At 44.2% G+C, this 21222-nt stretch overlaps 1 pseudogene across 1 annotated transcript; it reads right to left on the reverse strand.

Moving 5' to 3' along the window:
* Positions 1–6560: 6560 nt before the first annotated feature.
* Positions 6561–7071, reverse strand: LOC311180413 (DPY30 domain-containing protein 1-like; annotated as a pseudogene). The gene has a single exon. The product of its transcript is annotated as a DPY30 domain-containing protein 1-like (transcript).
* Between the last annotated feature and the right edge of the window lie 14151 nt (positions 7072–21222).

A 21222-nucleotide genomic window follows, 5' to 3' on the forward strand; every position in this document is an offset into this window, starting at 1 on the left:
GGGAGGCCCCCATTTTATTTCTTTTTTCCATTTTATTATTATGTGCAAGAAAAAATCATTGAAAAATTAATTTGTGCTTTGTTTGCACAGCTCTAGATGGATTAGAAGCACAAGAATTATTTTTTCCTTCCCTTATAACCCTCTCAGTTCCAAATAGCCCTTACATTGAATGGAGACTGACTGGGGCTTCTCTTGCAGAGTTAAGAAAGTTTTGCTTTTTAAAAAGAACTTTTTTGGGCCTCCCTGGTGGCGCAGCGGTTGAGCGCTGGGTTGCGAAACTGCGCGCGGCCTCTGCGGCGCCGGTTCGATCCCCGGCTGCTCCCCGGCCACCAGAGGAGGGTCCCACATGGCGTGCAGACCTCTCCTGCCGCCCGCTGCTCCCCTCAGCAGTGTACTTCGGTCCTTCTGCCTGCTCTGCTCCCCGCTCTGGCTCTGGTGAATTCTCTCACCCTCCCGCGCTTCTGACTGTACCCAGTGCATGTATAAACAAAACAAACAAACAAACCAGCAAACAAATAAATAAAGCATGCCTCTATAAAAAAAAAATAAAATAAAAATAAAAAGAACTTTTTTTGTAAAGATTTATTTGTTTGTTTATTTATTTATGCACACAAGAACTGGGGTACAGGCCAGAGGTGTGGGGGTGGGGGTGAGAGGATTTGTTATAGAGCAACCCCGATATTAAACGGGTTCCTGGCTGTGGGTCCTCACCCGCGCGTTTTAAAGGGACTTATGAATACTCTACTACAGACACACGCAAAAGGGTTAATAAAAGGTTTATTTACAAGAGAAAAAGAAATAAGGAAAATGTACAACTCAGGGAGAAAATAGGGAAATAAAGTCTTTAATGCGTCCTACCCGATCCGACGACCTGGAACCCCAAAGTCACTCTCAGAGCTGGCCAGACGCTGCGAGCTGGCTGAGAGCCCAAAAATGGAGAGCCCCTCAAAGCCCACGTGTCTGCCTTTTGTATCCACCTGGCTGCTTAACCCCACCCTCAGGTCCCAGCCACCTTCCCTTTGGTGGTGATGGGATTTGGAGTTCCCAGTGTCTTTGGCTTTGACCTGGGGTGGGGGTGGAGTCCACAAAGCCTGTATGGAATTTGCTTTGGGACATCCTTTTCCCCATAACAGATTCACCAGAGACAGAGTGGGGAACAGAACAGGTAGATCTACTGAAACACATTGCTGAGGGGAGCAGCAGGCGAGTCAGGAGAGGTCTGCTGAGCCATGTGGGTAGCTCCCTGGCCAGGGGAACAAACTCATGCTGCAGTGGCTGCGGATAGCATCATAGGTTGTGTCTTAACCCCTTGTGCCACCAGGGAGGCCCAAAAGCTTTGCTTTATAAAAGAAAGTCTGGGGGCCTCCCTGGTGGCACAAGGGGTTATGTTGCAGCACTATGAAGCTATCTGCAGCCACTGCAGCTTGAGTTTCATCCGCAGCCTGGAAAGTGACCCACATGGTGCAGCAGACCTCTCCTGTGTTGCCTGCTGCTCCCCTCAGCAGTGTATTTGTGTATTTTAGTAGATCTACCTCTTCTGCTCCCCACTTTGTCTCTGGTGAATCCTCCAGCCTCCAGCCCCAACACCTCTGGCCTGCACCCCAGCTGTTGTATATATAAATAAATATTTAAAAAAACATAAAAGAGAGTCCAAGAAAGGAGGTGATCAGGACAATAAGATCAGGAACTGGACTTGACAAAATCTGAAAGTATCACTCAGAATGGTTGATGACTATCTTCATCATATACCAGGGAGTGTGAGGAGCTCCACAAAGAATGGCTGGTCCCAATCACCAAAGCTCCCAGCCTGGGCAAGGATCTCAGTGCTCATGTCACCAATGAAGCCTCTTTACAAAGAAAACTCAGGCTTGGACAACAAGCAGTGAATTACGTAGGCCCAAAAGAAAACCTAATAAATGTAAGATAGGGTGGGCTTGGCAGAGGGTATGTGTCCCAATTTTCTTTGCTGTGGAAAACTACAGTAAACACTCATTTAGGATATATCTTATCTGAGACTCAGAAATCTTAAGACTGATCCAGACCTTAAGAATATGCATGACTTACTCTAACCTTTGTCTCCAGAAATAGTAGGGTTCCTGAATTACCATTTTTAAATTTAGAGGTATTCATCCTCACAATGATTTCATAAACTCCCAGTTAAACAATCATCATGGTCACAAGTTATATAAAGGTAGGTCATGCAAAAGTAAAACCTTTACCATGTTCAAAATAAGAGGTAACCCTCATGCACACGCACAAGCTCTTTCCCAAGTACTATTCTAAGTGAATTAACTAGATTAAGTCAAATGATCCTCTCAATAGCTCACAAAACATTTTGAAGTTTTTGAGTGTGGGAAACCTAAACAGAGCTGGGAGGCTTTTGAGGATTGAGCCCCCAGCACATACGGGCTAGTCACATCTACTCTGGGAAGCTGCCAAAACACAGCTAAACTGTCACAGCACACAGGATTGAAACTTGACTAATCATTATTCAATGAATTTTTTTATCTGATTTGCATGTTATTGCACTGATTGGACTCAACTTACTTCTGCATCAATTTTAACTGTGATTTGTGTAACTGACCCCTCCTTTTCTATGTGGATACTCTCTTTAAACAACTTGGCTACTTGCTTGGTCCTTCTTGAATGTTGTCTCCTGGGCTGCAGTCCTCATAAAACCCCAACCAAGTGCTTATATTTTGGGCCTACCCGATGGTGCAAGGAGTTAAGTGGCAGCACTAAGAAGCTATCTTTAACCACTGCATCAGGAGTTACATCCCCGTGTGGCCAGGGAGCTACCCACATGGCATAGCAGACCTCTTCTGTCTCTCCCGCTGTTCTCAGCAGTGTATTTCAGTCACTCTGCCTGTTCTGCTTCCCACTCTGTCTCTGGTAATTCCTCTCACCCCCTGCACCTCTGGCCTACACCCCAGTTCTTGTATGCATTAATAAATAAATATTTTAAAAGAAATAAATAAAAACAAATGCTTATATTTTGCTTCAATCAGGTTTTGTTGATTCTGGGATGATACAACCCTGTCTGTAGATACTATTTTTATCCCAAGTCTGACTGTTTCCAAGAGAATTGTGAATGAAGAAATGTAAACTCCAAGTAGGCAGCATTCTCCATCAGAAAAGAAAATGGCATTGAGTGCTGATGAAATATTTTAAAGGTAATTCCTAGAACAAATTCAAATTCAAGAGTTATGAGAAGAGGGGGGAAAAATTTACTATTTGTACCAAAGTTAAAACTAGATACAGAAGAACTTTTTGCCACATAGAAGATGGATGAAATGATTTGGTAAACTTATTTTGCCTCCTACATCCTGGGAGTCAGTTGCCTTTTGTGTATAAGGCTTTTTGACACTATCCCTCTAGGGTTCTCATTGTACAATTAAGGCTTACTGCTAGATGTTGTCAGCATTGTTACCAAGTGGCTTTGCCATCCTGAGTCCAGCCATCATTACCTGGTCATGTAGAAGCCTCCCAACTATTACAACAAGCCAAATATTTTCGGTACTATTTTCGGTACTATTGTTCAACAGAATCTACTGTCCAATTTATTTTACAGCAAAATCTATCACAAAGACCTTCAGTAATTAATCTACCAGGAAATTCTAGTGTTACTGTATTTTTCCTCCTAGGACACCAAAGGAAGTTTGTTCCTCTGCCATTTATATGATTCCCAATGTTTTATTGCCAATGACATGGCTGACCTGAGGCAAATTACAAATTATTGTCATGCATACCCTCCTCATCCTCTTGAGAAAGCCTGGATTGTGTTGAGTCACAGGAATGCTCGGTTACCCACTGAACCTGTTGGATTCAGGAAGTGATATCCCATAATGTCCTTGGACACCATAAATAAATGTGTTCAAATACATCATCATATTTGAACTGATCTTCCCATTGCTAAATCCACTTATCAGTGTTTAGTTCTTGTTTGACTTAACTTATCAACAGCATTTGATACAGCTCATCACTCCCTCCTCCTTTATACTACATGGTAGCCAATATAGGATGCTGTTTCTTTCCCTCCCCATGCCTTCTATCCCCCCATTTCCTGGATTTTCTTATCCCACTGACAGCTTTTTTATTTATTTTTTTGTCTATTCCTTCTCTTCTCTCTAGCCTTTTAAGGTTGTGAGATTTCATTGTACAGATCTTTGCCCTCTTTCTATCCATGCTTTAGGTGGACTCATTACATATCACTTATATATTAATGATTCCTATTATATCTCTTGTGAGGGTGGGTCTTCCTTTTGAAATCTAGTCTTCTGTATCCAACTAGCTACTTGAAAGCCTCCCTTGAACTTTTAGCAGGTATCACAAAGTTAAACTGAGCAAAATTAATCTCCATATCTTCCCCAGAAAATTTTCTCTTCCTGTATTGCTTTCCATTTTACTCGAAAGAAACTTATCATGTCAGTCAATCTAGACAGAATCTGTGGTGATATCCTGGACTCTTTTACCTATGGCTTGCATTCAACTTCACACATTGAAATTCAAAATCTACTGTAGACAACTGGAGCTCAGTCCTGCTGGGGGCCCTCTGAGAGACTGAAAGGAGCCTGTCTGTAAATTGTGCCACCAAGGAGCAAGGAACCTGAGATAGTTAACCCAGCTGCTATGTGCTACGCCTCTTTGTGATAGGAGGCATAGCAACTTGCCCTTCATATTGAAGGAATGTCTTAGAATTCCAAAAAACACTGGTTCACAAAAATGTCACTGATGTATCTTGACTTTTCCTGGGACTTATCTAATTTCCAATTCACATATGGCTCACCAGAGCATCCAGAGCCACTTCATGCCCACTGGTTTCTCATTTAATTAACACAATGTCATTCACCTAGTTGCCCAGCTTGATACTCTGTGGCATGTCGCTTTCGATTTGACTGCAGCAGAGAACAGGAAAGTTAACAAAGACCTGGGCTAAAACTCTGAATGTGCATTGTTCTCCGTTCGGGTGAATGAAAAATGTACCTGCTTCCTGATTTGTTCTAGTAACAATGACACACATGATAACACATTTATGAATATAACTATGGTTCAGTCCATTTTATCATGGTCTGCTATTATTTGCAGTGATCAACCCGATTTTTGTGTGGGCCATACTACAAAATTAAATGAGATCAATAGATGCAAAACTCCCCATTATTTAAGACTGACGATGTCACAAAGAATTGCAAGTCATGCTACACAGATTGAGGCAGAAACTTAAACTGTGTCCCAACGAGGGAAAAAGTGTTAGAGGAACAAGAGAGAGCAAACTCTGAGCCTGTGAATAACCTTCTGAATGAACTCCTCTCCCTGATTTTTTTTGTTAAGATTTATTTATGCATACAAGAGCTGGGGATTAGGCCAGAGATGTGATGGGTGTGGGGGAAGGTGGGAGGATTCGCCAGAGACAGAGTGGGGAGCAGAACGGACAGATCTACTGAAATACACTGCTAAGGGGAGCAGTGGGTGAGATAGGTGATGTCTGCTGTGCCATGTGGGTCAGCTCCCTGGCTGGGATCAAACTCATGCCATGGTGGTTGGTGATAGCTTGATAGCACTGAGACTTAACCCCTTGTGCCACCAGGGAGTCCCCATTTTTTCCGCCATGTTTTTAAAGACTCTGCCCCTATCTTCATGCTTAAGAGATCTCAGGCACTAAAGACTCTAACTCCCAGCTTGCCATGAACCTCACTTCCTGAGTAGGGCATCACTGGGAACCATAGACAGAATGAAGCAGCCATGCTTGACTTTTAACTGCATGTTCTTGCCTTCTTGCTTTTCTGGCTTCAACTCGCTTTCTGGTACTATTGGCAGGAGACATGTGGAAGGAGACACATGTAGAGACATTTGGAAAAGATCCTTGTAAGAGACATGTAGCTGAAGAACATGTGGGAGATGACTCCCGGCCTTTGCCCAAGACTATGGCAGCCATTATCTTGACGTGGTATATTCTGAATTCTGAGTTTCTCTTTCTGTCCCAGTTCTTGTGGTTCCCTGCCAACCTATACTCTAAACTTGTGTGAAGTTTTTGGTTATCAGCAGCTCCACTTTGGGCCAAGCCTATTTGGTTTGGCATTTGCCCACAAGGGTTAACTTGGGTAGTTTTAATGGGAAACTATGATTTAAAATCTTTCTTCTCTGTCTCTCTGCGTACCAATTCTATTAAAAAAAATCTATCACACTAAGAGTATGCCTTCTTTGCCTTTGTACGTTCGGATGCTTTTTAAAGCATATATCCCCTAACAGCTTAGGGTCCCTGGGTACCCCTCAGTCATGTCCTTACAAACGTCAGGGTTTTTTTATTGGAAGAAAAGAATTTGAAATGGTTAAAGAGTTGATTATTGTCAACAAGCTCAAACTACTCTTGGCTAAACATAATTGGTTACTGATTCTATTCTCTAGGGAAAAGGTCCATAGTTCTAGTGATCTGGACACCTTTTCAAACAATTGTTTGTTTGATGGTTTCTTAAAAATATTCCTTTTTGACACCATAGGTTTTTTTTTTTTAAATTGAAACAAGCAGAAAAATTTATTACTCGGGTTGGTTGAGATAATAAATCTTAATCAATGTTTAATGCAACATCAGATAGCATCAGTTCATCAACCTCCTCCACTCTGCTCAAGTTAGGCACCCCGTACCGGTTGCTAATTTCAGCTAGTGTTTTGCCTGATTCCTCTAAATGGGGGGCATCATCACCCTTAACTATATTTTCCATATTCATTCTTGCCTCCATCGCCATTATTTCTTCTATTTTCTTTAGTTCTTCTATTCTCACTCTCTTTTTCTTGCATTTCCAGCCCTAGCTGGAAGGCCAGTTGTTGCTCCTGAAACATGAGCTCCTCTGCTTTGAGCCGCTCCATCATTTCCTGCTCCATTAGAGCTATTTCTCTTTCATGTTCCAACTCCACCATTTCCCTTTCTCTTGCTTGCTCTGCGGTTACATTTTCTTTATACTTGTAAAGCCACAACGCTAAGTATTCTATTGGATCCACTGGACGAACTTTTGCCACTTCTGCAAGACCCTGTGTTAGACATGCCCCGAGTTGCATTTGAAGATATGCTGACTCCATTCCTAATTCTTATACACAAACCACACCTGTTTCAACCTGTCCAGGACCAAAAGGCAAGCGCAGCTTCTTCACATGTCTCTTGGCTCCATGTGTCTCCTGCAGGTCTCCTTCTGGCTCTCCATCCTGCTTCCTTCCTTCCTCAGTCTCCTCTCCAGCTTCTTCTCTTCCCTCCTCATCTCCACCCTTCCTTGGGTGTTAGTCCATAGGTTTTTGACCTAGTTCAAACAAAACAGGTAATGCAGTTTCTTTCTAATGGCTCCACTTTTAAAATGGTTCCACAAATGTCAACTTTTTGCACTATGATACTGAAACTGCTCTGAAAAAATAACATCCTTTAAAAAAAAGTAGGTGCTTTGGGCCTCCCCAGTGGCGCAGTGGCTTGAGCGCAGCTCTGTGAAGCTGTCTGCAGCCTCTGCAGCACCCGTTCGATTCCCGGCCTGCCAGGGAGATTCCCAAATGGCAGGGCAGGCCTCTCCTGTCTCACTCACTGCTCCCCTCAGCAGTGCTTTCGGTCCAACTGTTGTAGAGCAACCCCGATACAAAACGGGGTGCCTGACTGTGGGTCCTCACCCGCGCTTAAAAGGACTTATCAGTGCTCTACTGCAGGCACACGCGAAAGGTTAATAAAAGGTATATTTACAAGGGAAGGGGAAATGAGGAAATGTACAGCTCAGGGAGAAAAGTGGGAGACAAAGTTTTAAATGAGTCCTACCCGATCCGCCCATCAGGAATCCCAAAATGGCGCTCTGAGAGCTGGCCACCAGCCAGGAGCCGTGAAGCCAGGAGGCGAGCGATCGCGAGCCAGAGAGAGAGCCCAAGGCCCACGTGTTTGGTTTTTATACCCAACCTGGCTGCCCAACTCCACCCTCAGGTCCCAGCCACCCTCCCTTTGGTGGTGACAGGATTTGTCTTTCCCAATGTCTTGATGGCTTTAGTCTGGAGTGGGGGTGGGGTCCACAAAGCCTGTATGGGATTATCTCAGGACATCATTTCCCCCTAACACTTCTAGCTGTTCTGCTTCCCACTCTGTGTCTGGTGAATCCTCTCACCCCCTGCACCTCTAGCCTGTACCCCAGCTATTGTATATATATAAAAAAAAAAAATCTTTAAGAAAAAAAAAGTAGATGCCTTAAATGATTAAAAAAAGGAATCAAAGTTCAAATTGCCTTTTGCTTGGCCTAGTTACTTATTCTCTGTGAAGTCCAGTTCCTCATCCACAAAATGGAAAGTATGATACTGCCAGAAAATAATGATTTCACGAGAACATTTAAAAACTACAAAGCATCCTATAAACACTTGATGTAACAAGACTGTATGGCATTTTATTTCTCCTGAGGTAACTCAAGTGTCTGGCAGACAACTTGTTGCTTTGAACTCCTCCCACAAGAGATAAAACAAAATAAAATCCCCATGAAAGCATGAATCAGAAATGTAAATTTTTTAAGTAATTTCATAGAGGTAATGGAGATTTTTCCAAATATCACTTAGCCATTGATTTAGTAATATCTTCACAGAAATTTCTCTTTTTTTCTCCTGAAACTGTGAGTGGGCGGAAAGCAGGCCACCCCAGGCCCCCCACACCTGCCTGCTCTAAATGGGCTCTGCCATCTGTCGCACAAAGACAAAGCATACTCCTAGTGCACAAGACTTTTAATAGAAAAGAAATTTAAGACAATTAGTATGTGATAGAAAGGAGAGAAGAAAGGATAATAGGCTTAATAAATCACTCATTTCCTCAGAGTTGGCCCAAAGCAGAGCCACTGAGGCCGGAAAACTTGCCATAAGTCTAAAAGCACCTGCTGGGGGGGAGGGTCAGGAGGGGCCTGGCAAGTCTAGAAGGAGCAAAATGAAAGCAGAAGTCTAGATAAAGGCTGCCATTGTCATCCGCCCCACAGTTACCCGATTCAAATCTCTTCCAAGTGTCTCCTTCCACGTTCCCCAAGTCCTTGGTACCAGTCCAAGGCGGTGAAGCAAGCGTGGATTCTTCTTCATGTGTCTCTGCTCCACGTGCCTCCTTTAGTGTCCTAGCCTCTTCCATCCTTCCATCCTCAGCCTTCTCCAGCTCTTTCCTGCTCAGCTCCACATTTCCTAGGGTGGGGCAGGGAACCTGAAACCTCCCCTTTCTGTGGAGATTAATTACACTGTTAGAAACTTGTTAGGTTGGTTAGGACAAAGGGAGGCAAAAGGGCATCTTTTCCGTCCGCTCTTGTTCTTCTAGGCTGAAAATAAACAAGTCAACATTGATGTTGGTTTGAAGAGCTGTTGGTTTCAGTGAATTGTTTGAAGAGCTGTTGGTTTGAAGCTGTTGGGTTACCTCAGGGAAGGGTTTCGTCAGAGTTCCCTTTTCAGCAGCACATGAGAGTTTACCCAGGAAAGGAAGATATCTGTACAGGCAGGCAAGCGAAAGCTACATTTTAAAAGGACAGGTTTAAGGGCCTCCCCTGGTGGTGCAGCGGTTGAGCGCTGGGTTGCGAAGCTGCCCGCAGCCTCTGCAGCACCGGTTCGATCCCTGGATGCTCCCCAGCCACCAGAGGAGGGTCCCACATGGCGCGCAGACCTCTCCTGCTGCCCATTGCTCCCCTCAGCAGTGTATTTTGTCAGTCTGCCTGTTTTGCTCCCCGCTCTGGCTCTGGTGAATTCTCTCACCCTCCCGCGCTTCTGACTGTACCCAGTGCTTGTATAAATAAATAAATAAATAAATCTTTTAAAAAAATCAGAAAAAATAGGGGACAGGTTTAATAGGAAAAAGAGAAAGAAAAAGAGAGGCACCTGCGTAGTCACAGTTGGACAGAGGAGCTGCCACTCCTGTTTTGCAAAGGGAAAAGGTTTGTGAAGAGAAACACCTGCTTAGTCACAGGTGGGTAGGAGAGCTGAGTTTTGTCAGTGCAGAAATTGTGCTGATGCTGTGTTCTTTTTGGGAGGGGTTCTTTGTGGAATGTTATCTATGCTTTTGTGGAATTGTTATCTATTGTTAATTGTGTCTAGGGTGTGACCAGGTTGATCTGAGGACTTGTGATTCTCTATAATCCTCCTCTAAGAGGACTCAATCTCCATTTCCCCACCTCTGGTCTGAGCCTCCAGATACTTTCTATAGGGGTCAGATACTGGCTGTGGCCGCCAGGGGCTAAGCGGTTTCCATTTCTATGGCCCTTTTAACTACTATGTTAATCATTTCTACCCCCACCTCCAGTTTCTGGTCTGGTGGTGCCTCCTTCCTAAATTTTCTACTCTTACCCTCCACCAAACATCATTGTACGGATTGACAAGAGAATAAAGCAAAACAAGTTTATTATAATGTGTATCTACTATATTGTAGGGTAAAGAAAATATCAGGCTTTTCTGCCCTTCTGCCATCAGGATAGATGATGGATCCTTGTCCTGAATGCATGCCTGATGGCGGGCACCTGGAGTGGGGTGTGGGCATAGGTAGATGGGATTCAGCTGAGCTAAGACTGTGCTTTTGGGGGCGGCATCACGGGGACGCCAGCAGCAGCAGCAGCAGCAGCATGAAGCCGAAAGAGAAGCCGAGAAGCAGCAGAACCAACTCCAGAGAGCCCAGATGGAGTGAGGACTTGCTGGGGGCTGGGAGCCCAGATAGAGTGAAGACTTGCTGGGGGCTGGGAGGCCAGCCCCCCAGCCAGCACCCCTGCCTGCCATATGCCTGGTGAACCCCAAATAAAAAACCTGCAAAACTACTGAGGACTCTGACTCCTCCTTTACCCGGTCTGCATGGGATCAGAAAACCTGCACCGTGTCCAGTTCCTGGCTTTACATATATACATGCAAAATAGTGAAAATGGAGTAACTTTCTGAAAGGATTTAGGTTACCTCCCTAAATAATGTCAGCTGAAGAGAAAGGGTGTTGTGGGGGAGGAGGTTAGTTAAGGGGGGTTAAACAAACAAACAAGGGTATAACTTTTATGCAAATTGAAGTTGTGACCTCTCCATTGATAAAAGTCTGAATTGTCTTCCCCAGAGGTGCTACCTTTACAAATGACTGTTTTCCTTTATATGTATGAATGTCTTTTACAAAAGGGCAATTTGCACCTAGCTTTCTGATTCCCTCCTATCAAATAATCCCCTGACCAAGGAGATTATTCTGGGTTGGCAAATTTTGCTTCTCTATAGCAACCAATTGTGTCGTCTTCTCTTTTTCCAACTTTTCCTTCCCAATACCCACGCGTGCAACTTCCCTTCATAGTAAATCAATTTAACTTCTTTCTTCATGAATATTGGGGACCCACAGGAAATCTCCTTGGGATGTAGTTACTAGCATCTCTTCAATATTGTCTTTTCCTACAAAGGAATTCTACCATCTGCACAGAAAAGAGTTATTTTCTCCAGGAACTCCAGGTATATTCCACTGAGAAAATATTTACATCCTGACAAATCATTATATAATCTCTATCCCCTTACATTGACTGATGTGGGGGTGGGGAGTGGGAACATGATTTATATGTGGTTTGCAGGCTTCTGGGTTCAGAGACTCACACTAGTTTGGGGAGGTTAAGGATCTTAGCACATCTTCAGCTCTCCCCCTAGGGAATGGCTTTCCCACCCGCTAGCCCAGCTTCCACTTTGGAGAATTTTTTTGTGGTTCCTGCACAAATGGATAATCAGTATGTCTTTATTGGTTCATCACAGGAGCATGGGGTGACAAAGCTGTGGGAAGAATAGGTGGGAAGTCCAGGCTGGCCTTCAATTTCCCCAAAGCTCAGATGTTGTCTCCAGACTTGGTTGCTACACCTTCACTTGCTTTGTCTCCTCAGGCTATGCCAGATTTATCTGAAAGGAACTGGGAAGATCAGTAGGCCTAATTATTTAGAATATCTATGAACACCTGTTAGGGGGAAATGATGTCCTGAGATAATCCCATGCAGGCTTTGTGGACCCCACCCCCACTCCAGACTAAAGCCATCAAGACATTGGGAAAGACAAATCCCATCACCACCAAGGGGAAGGTGGCTGGGACCTGAGGGTGGAGTTGGGCAGCCAGGTTGGATATAAAAACCAAACACGTGGGCCTTGAGCTCTCTCTGGCTCGCGATCGCTCGCCTCCTGGCTTCACGGCTCCTGGCTCGCGGTCAGCTCTCAGAGCGCCATTCCTGATCGGCGGATTGGGTAGGACTCATTTAAAACTTTGTCTCCCACTTTTCTCCCAGAGCTGTACATTTCCTCATTTCCCCTTTCCTTGTAAATAAACCTTTTATGAACCTTTCGCGTGTGCCTGCAGTAGAGCATTGATAAGTCCTTTTAAGCGCGCGGGTGAGGACCCACAGTCAGGCATCCCTTTTTGTATCGGGGTTGCTCTACAACATACCCATGAACACAAATAGCTTATTTCTTGGTCTCCATTTCTGAAGGACTAGAGCAGAGTTTGCCTCAGATCTGTGTACTCTTCTTTGAGATTTCTATGCTCTCCATAATAGAAAAAAAAAGTGATTTTTTTTTCCCCTCTCTGTTGTGTAAGGATGATCAAGAGGTGACCTGAGGACAGCAAAGAGAAGGGCTGACAGAAACGCCGAGCAGACTCACGTGCGCCAGGGCGGCAAACCACCTGGGAGGGATGCCCTGTACTTGTGCCTCCTTGGAAGTTTCCTCAGTGCTAACTTGGTGCAGCAGATATCTACAAGGACAGCCATGTCTGGATAAGCCCAAAGGCTCACTACATGGTGTCCTTGGGCTCACGACATGGTGAGGCAAGGTCATTCTGTTTTCCCTGACTTATGATGAGCACAGATGTCCTTGTTCACAATTCCCATATAAACATGCTGAGGAAAATAAAGAATCACTGCTTGTAGCTGACAGCAGTTCCCCTCCTGGTGGGTCCTCCGTGATCAACATCCCAGGTCTCAGAGCCCACTAGAGTAGCTCACACTCTCAACAGAGTCCCCACATGCCTTTGTGTTCCCTGGAATGCCAGACCATTGGTGATCAGGTGGCCACACCTTCCTGTTAGTGAATAGGCAGGCTGCATCTCTGGTACATGAATGGATAGGGTCTGGAGAATTTTCTGTGCCTCCTTCTGTAGGAGGACTGGCTTTTCCTCATCTTGGGGAATCTTTCTGTGGAGAACTGGATGGGAGGTGAGATGCAGAATCATGGCAGGGAACTAGGTAACTCCAGTTCCCTAAACTTGTAGTGGTGCTTCCCTATGCAAACTCTCCATTTTAATCCAGTTGTTACAGGGCAGCCCCGATACTGAACGGGTTGCCTGGCTGTGGGTCCTCACCTGCGCACTTAAAAGGGACTTATTAATACTCCAAAAAGGTTAATAAAAGGTTTATTTACAAGGGAAAAGGAAATAAGGAAAATGTACAACTCAGGGAGAAAATAGGGAAATAAAGTCTTTAATGCGTCCTACCCGATCCGACGACCTGGAAACCCAAAGTCACACTCAGAGCTGGCCTGACGCTGCGAACTGGCAGAGAGCCAAAATGGGGGACCCCCTCCAAAGCCCATGTGTCTGGCTTTATACCAACCTGCTGCTTAACCCCACCCTCAGGTCCCAGCCACCTTCCCTTGGGTGGTGATGGGATTTGGAGTTCCCAGTGTCTTTGGCTTTGACCTGGGGTGGGGGTGGAGTCCACAAAGCCTGTATGGAATTTGCTTTAGGACATCCTTTCCCCCTAACAAAAGTACCCAAATCTCTCTCTCTTCCTCCTTTTAAAGCATCTTTTCCAACAATGAAATTTTCACAAACTCTTTCTAAGCTTTGTTACCGAACGCCGGCCTCAGTTTCCCTCAGCCAATAAAAGGAAACTAAGTTTGAGGAAAAGGAAAGCGGTTTTATTTGTCGACAAATGAGGAGGGCGGCAGACTCATGTCCGAAAAACCACCGTCCTCCTCTTTGGCAGTGGGCAGGGGTATTTATACAGGGGGAGATGGGTAGGCATCCACGAAGGGGAGGGGGAAGGGGTCCGCACAGAGACAAGTGGGCACCAGCTCAACAGGGAGATGGATGGGTGTCAGCTCATTCATCTTAAGGGAAGGGGAAGGTGTCAAGGCACAGAGACAGGTGATCGCCAACTTGTTTTCCTTAGGGCGAGGGGGAAGGGTCTACAGGGAAACTGGTGGGCGCCAGCTTTTTTTTTTTTCTTCCCAAGGGGAGGGGAAGCTGCAACAAATGGGAAAGACAAGTCATCAATCCTGTTGATGCTAGATAAGGGGAATTGCAAAAAATGGGGGAAAGACAAACTTGTTAACTGTATCAGCTTGCCTCTGAGCTTCTTCAGAAAAATCTTATTGTCAATTGTTCTATGAACTACCCATAGCAGGAAGTGATGGAGGACAAGAATAAAAAAAAAAAAAACTGAAAAGGAGGTGGGCACAAGACAGAAACCAGGCTCACAAAATGCCAAGAGCTGGAGGTGGGAGTAGAAGGGAGGATTAGCACTGACAGTGACACAGCTAGAGAAACCAAGATCCTTAGGTGCCAGTGCTTAGATCACAAAGCATAAGATCCAAGCAGGTATCAGGCCACTGGAGGGAGTGTCTAGAGCACAGCCCAAGGGTAAAGATAAGGAGATTGAGCCCATTGTGGAATCTCTGGCCCCTTTGGATTCTGCATAGTTATCCAAAATCAGTAACAAACCAAGGCTCACAAGGAGTGAGCCCCTCCCGAACAGAAGGCTATATCAGTGCAGTCTCTGCACTGGTGCAGGGCAGCACTCCCTCTGCCCACCTGTGACTAAGCACTGCTTCTTTTCATCAACTCTCCCTCTGCAGGGCAGTAGCCTCCTGCCTGCCTGTGACCTGCACTGGGGCTTCTCGTCACTGACCTCCCTCGGCGGAGGCTGCTCTCCCCAAGGCCGCCAGCCTGCAAACATGCAGGCATCTCTCAGCAAACCTGTCCCTTTCAGGGCAGCTCTTCCTGCCTGCTTGTGTCTATGCAAGTGTCTTTTACTGTTTTATCCCTTCCCTAATGAAAGGATTGGCAGGGTAAAGAGAAGGAGAGCCAGGCCAAGTTTCTGACAGGCAGGAGCTTTATTGTGCCCCAGGGTGAGTTTGGAGAAGTCTTGCCTGTTGTGGAGGAGAAATGTCCTTTTATAGGGTGAGAAAAGGTTAAGGGGGGAAACTGACATGCGGAATCGAAGTCTAGTGGAAGCCTCTGGTTCCAGGAGCTGAGGCAAAGGTGGAATTCCCTCTGCGCTTTCCAGGCCCCTCCTTGTGCCCACAGTCTAGGGCCCTCACCAGGCCCCCTGCACTGACCTTACACCTAATAAACCAGAGTGACCCCAAGGACTCACACTCCAAACCCACTGACTCTGAAAACAACATCACTGTGCTTGTGTAAGAGGGTGGTCCCCAGGAAAGGGGGAGGTTCCAGGTTCCCTGCCCCACCCAAATGGAGGGTGGAGCTGAGCAGGGAGAGGAGAAGCTGCAGAGGAGACTGAGGAAGGGAGGAAGCAGGATGGAGAGCCAGAAGGAGACCTGCAGGAGGCGCATGGAACCTAGAGACATGTGAAGAAACTGCGCTTGTCTTTTGGACTGGGTGACACAGATGTGGGTGAGACCCGTGGGGAGGTGACAATGGCAGCTTTTATCTTGATTTTAATTTTGCTCTTTTCCTTCTGGGTTTGTCTGGTTGTTTCTGACCCTTTTCTGTGGGTCCCACTGGAAGATGCTTTAGACTTGTGGCAGGTTTTGGGGCCTTGCTCTGGGCCAATCCCATTTGGATGGACTTTTACCCACGAGGGGACGGGTAACTTTGGGTTCTTGATTTAGAAACTAGACTCTTTGCCTTTCCTGTATTGTTTCCTAATTGCATTAAAGTTCCTTCCCATTAAAGTCTCATATGTTTTGTGTTGATGCGGCGGATGGCAGAACCCGTTTAAAATAGGCAGGTTTGCGGAGTTTGGGCTGCCCCTCTCCCTGCCCTGTAACACTTGGACTTTTTTATTTTAATATCAGGGTCTTCTCGACCAGATTCTAGCACTGAGTGCCTTAAATATACCAATATTCTCTCGTAACATGTAGCTAAAGGCACTCACAACAGACCTCCTGAAGAGGCTCAGAACTGGTCTCTTCAAGATGCACCACTCTGGCATGCAGGTTATTTTGAGCAAAGTCAGTTGAGCCCTGCAGGGTCAGGAGAAACTATTACCATTCCCTTAAATACCTAGAAGAATAAAAATCAAGAGTATTACTGAGATTTAAGGTTACCTCCAGAAATGGAGATACCTATTCTATAAGGCAAAGCAAGAAATGTGATTACAGAAAATCTGGGTTTTGTTCTTATGAGTTACTCTTTTCAGTATTTAAGTTCCTCCCTTCCTGGAAGCCTCAGACCACTATCCTAAGCTGAGGAGATGTACTTTTTATTAAAAATTATTTTACTTTACGTATATTTTACATCGTTCTTCCTTTTTGTACAATCTATGCTTTCTCCTCTCAGGTGTTGTCCCCGCACAACCCCCACCATCAATTCATCCATGCACCATTGCCATAGTCCCCTGTGCTCTTTCCTCCCCTGTTTTGATCCCTCACTTGCCCCCTCCCCTGCAGAGTGTATCTGATTTAAAGTTGTCTGTTAACTTTGTTTTTCAATTTATTATAATTATATATTTTTTTCTGATCCCTTATTTGGGTCCTCTATATTCCTCCTATACATGAAATCATCCGATAATTTTTTTTTTTCTTTCTGGCTTATTTCACTGAGCATAATCCTTTCCAGCTCCATCTATGTTACTGTGAATGGCATGAATTTATCTTTTTTGATTGCTGAGTAATATTCCATTTTGTATGTATACCACATCTTCTTGATTCAGTATCTATTTTTGGCATGGGTTGTTTCCAGAGGATGTGTACTCTTTTCTCCCATACTGAAAACAGAATGCTCATAACCTATGTTGATTCTTAATACTGTGTAATCAAACTGATATATTTCCCTGCTAATCTGATGCAATTTTGATTACTTGACCAACCCAAGTAGAACCTAGAAGGGTAGTGAGAAATTTCCCCTCTGCCCCTACATAACTTTTACTTGATGAGTGCCTTCTTCATAGACAGTTTTATCTCAATCGCTGAAGGAGGAAAAGCCTTGTTTCTCTGCCTCAGACCTCAATCTTCCTCCAGGAACAACCCCCCCCCCCATTCTAAAAGGTCACCACAGAGACTGAGCTGCCCATCATTTTACCTGGCTACTTTACCAACTTAGAACCATTCACCCGATGCCCAATTGGACTGATATAATCTTAAACCCTCATCATTCCCCTAAAGATTAACTTGCCAATCTCATACAGTTTTTTTTTTTTTAATAGAGGCATGTTTTATTTATTTATTTGTTTGTTTGTTTGTTTATACATGCACTGGGTACAGTCAGAAGCACGGGAGGGTGAGAGAATTCACCAGAGCCAGAGCGGGGAGCAGAGCAGGCAGAAGGACCGAAGTACACTGCTGAGGGGAGCAGCGGGTGGCAGGAGAGGTCTGCGCACCATGTGGGACCCTCCTCTGGTGGCCGGGGAGCAGCCGGGGATCGAACCTGCGTCGCAGAGGCCGCGGGCAGCCTCGCAACCCAGCGCTCAACCGCTGTGCCACCGGGGAGGCCCAACCAATCTCATACAGTTTTTACAATCTCTTGCAGAAACTAGGAGGGCTGTTCCAAGAACTGACAATCTCCTTGAACTCTGTATCGTAGTTTAGAGTTTAGCTAGTGAGGGCACACTCCTGACTCAGTTCCATGAAACTATCAAGACACCTAGAACAGTCAGAGAAGAAGAGGACTTGACAACAAACACAGAAACACTCAGTGCCTTAGCTCCATCACTAATTAGATGGTGTAACTAAAAACAAGTCACTTAACCTTTTGGTGCCTCATTTCCCTCATACATCAAAAGGAAATAAAATAACTAGATTTGCAGCAAGACAAAATTCAATCATGGGAAAGTGCTTTGAAAAATCTGAAACTGTACCACGATAAGGTAATTTTATATTATGTAGCCTAAGTTGCTTTGGTCTTCCAATTTCAGTTGAAATTAAACAATTGAACATGAAACATCAATTTATAAAGGCACTGCAGAGAATGAACAGTGGTAAAAACATCAATTTAATGTAGACTTCATATTTTCATTATGTGAAGTCATTTAAAAGGAAATGGTATTTTTATTCAGAATTTGTTTTAAGAAAGGAAATATATTGGAGCAATTGCAAAGAATTGGGCCATTAGTTTTATTAGATTTTGACATCATTTAAATATGCTTCAAGTAAAGGTTATATGTTCATTTCATGTATCCCAAAATGGTAAACTTAAATAATACAATATTAGCAAAATCAAAAGTTTCCTTATTTCCTGTGCAAAATAGAAAAGGAGGGGGCCCTCTCTTGAAAAATATTAGTAATGTAAATAGATCTTATCATTTTTGCCTGTGAATGATTACAAGTCACAAGAATAGCAAAAATAATTTTTCCACTAATAATTCATTATAATGAAACATTTAAAATTCAATTTCACATTTTTATAATTAGAAAGTTCAACAGTTTTTAGCCTTTGCCCTACCTGGTTGGTGCTGCAGGTTTGCAAGCCTACAGTCGAGGTGATTCAGCAACTCTTCTGCTTGCATAAAATGATTTGAATTCTATTCACAATCACCAGAGTGAACAATCACAGTACAAAGAAATCCCCAAACAATCTATTTTTCAGGCAGCCTGCCCATCTTAATACCTTGTATGACTGGAAATGAGAACCCCTCCACAGAGCAGCTCCAGCACACTGCTAAGTCCAGGCTTTTCTCTCTTGCAGGCAGGTCTGCTTTTCCAAATGAAATTTAAAGTTGTTTCCGAATCTGGGGTCCGGAGCACTGGTCTCTAGAATGAGATCAATAAAAAAATATTAGGATGTTGATATTTATTTTGTATCTTGAAAATAAGAAAACATTAAGGTTTATCACTAAGGTGATGCCTTGTGAAACCTTTCTGTAATATCTGGTAAAACAGTTTATGTACACAGTTATAAACAAAAACACATATCACCAAGGGTGCACGCTCATGTATTTTTGCAAATAGAGCCATGATGACCACTGATTTTGAATTCACTTGTTTAGAACACCAGTAACTGCAACAGGCATCCTTGAAACCAGAAGATGCTAAGCCAGGGAGAAAGGCCAAGAGAATTGTCAGGCTTCTATTCTGACATATTATACTTCTGGACCCAAATCCAGGAGCATCTTTCTTCAGGAACTGTTATGAGAAAATATATTTTTCTATGAGTTGGATTTCTTTGATACTTGAAGCCAAATGTATTTCTTAACTAGCTGACCCCCACCTTCTGAACAAGAAAGGTGTTTCAGATGTACCTACATTCTTTTTTGATCATTTCTCACTGTCAAATTAATTTCTGTTAAATATTAGACATCAACAATTCAGGTGCCTGCTTAATTGTGTTAAATAGATTTATTTATTTTTCTTTTCTTTTTTTTTTTTTAAAAGATTTATTTATTTATGCATACAAGAGCTGGGGTGCAGGCCAGAGATACCGGGTGTGAGAGGATTCACTATAGAGTGGGGAACAGAACATGCAGCCTGACTGAAATACACTGCTGAGGGGAGCAGTGGGCGAGTCAGGAGAGGTCTGCTGTGCCATGTGGGTTGCTCCCTGGCCTGTTGGGGATCTAACTCGTGCTACAGAGGCTGTAGATTGCTTCATGGTGCGATGCTTAACCCCTTGCACCACCAGGGAGGCCCCTATTTATTTTTCTCTCATGGGAATTTATCTCCAGGACTTCTTTCAGAAAGGACCTGTAGTTGGTAACATTTTTGGAGACCTCTCTGTCTAAAAAATATCTTTATTTTGCTCTCACACTAAATTAACTAGATATAGAATTCTAGATTTGGGTTAATTTTCTCACAGAGCTTTCAAGTGGCGGTGCTACCTTTTCCTAGGTCTTACTAGTAGGGTAAGGTAAAAAATCAGGCTTTTCTGCCCTCCCGCCATCAGGATAGATGAGGGAACCCTGTGATCCTGAATGCATGCCTGATGGCGGGCACCTGAAGTGGGTACACTTGCGCTAAGACTGTGCTTTCAAGGGTGGTGTCACAGGGATGCCAGTAGAAGCCGAAAGAGAAGAAGCCTGAAGCAGAGAACACCAGAGAGCCCAGATAGAGTGAAGATTTGCTGGGGGCTGGGAGGACTGCCAGCCTCCCGGCCCCCCAGCACCCCTGCCTGCCACGTACCCGCTGAACCCCAATAAAAGACCTGCAAAAAAACACTGAGGACTCTGACTCCTCCTTTACCCGGTCTGCATGGGATCAGAAAACCTACACTGTGTCTGGTTCCTGCCCTTACACTAGTGGTGACAAGTCTGGCCAGGGTGTTGTATAACAGCAGGAAACACCATCTGTGTTGGGATGCTGTCCGGAGCCATCCGGAGCATGCTCCGTGTTGCACAACACGTGCCATCAATTAAGTTTCGCTTTACCGTTTCGCCTTCTGAGAAACCACAGGTTTTTCCTGTTAATCAAATGAGACTGGGAGATACGATGGGAGGAGCTACCAGGATATAAGAAGAGAACCACGAGAAGGTCAGGAGGTTATTGCGAGAGGTTACTGTGAGAGGAGCAGAGAGAAGGTCAGGGAAGGTAGAAAGACAGGAAAAAGAAAGACATGGAAAAGTAAGAGAAGGTAAATGAAAAATAAAGAAGCAACCGCTAGCGTCAAGTTGTCTCAAGCCCCTCATTTCAATCCTCAGCCCTTCTCTTTTCGTGCCTACAAATCCCGCTGGTCGGGACAGGATGCTGGTCTGGAGATCTTTGATCAGCTCCACAGGAGTTGTTGTGAGTTATTGTCTTGGGCTATAAAGTCATGGGGACCCTGAGTATGACACTAATTCCATTTTCATTCCTTCATAGATGCATGTTTGTTTTCTCTCTGAAAGTCTCTGGATCTCTAGTTTTCTGGTTATTACTTACACATTTGAAAATGCAACTTAGAACAAAATAAAAATCATATGGGCCATAACTCCAGTATTTAGAGATAATTTGTAGTAATATCTCAGCTTTGATCTTTTTGGATATTCTATTGGTATTTATTCAAACAAAAAATAATCTAGACAAGAGAGATGATGGAATAAGTCAGCTATAATTGCTCAGATCTTTCCTTTGAATGCAAGAGTTTAACACTTTTCCCCTTTTCTGAGCTTCTGAAGGTCATGTTCC

Source organism: Talpa europaea (assembly GCF_964194135.1).
Source record: "Talpa europaea genome assembly, chromosome: 1".
NCBI classification, from domain to species: domain Eukaryota; kingdom Metazoa; phylum Chordata; class Mammalia; order Eulipotyphla; family Talpidae; genus Talpa; species Talpa europaea.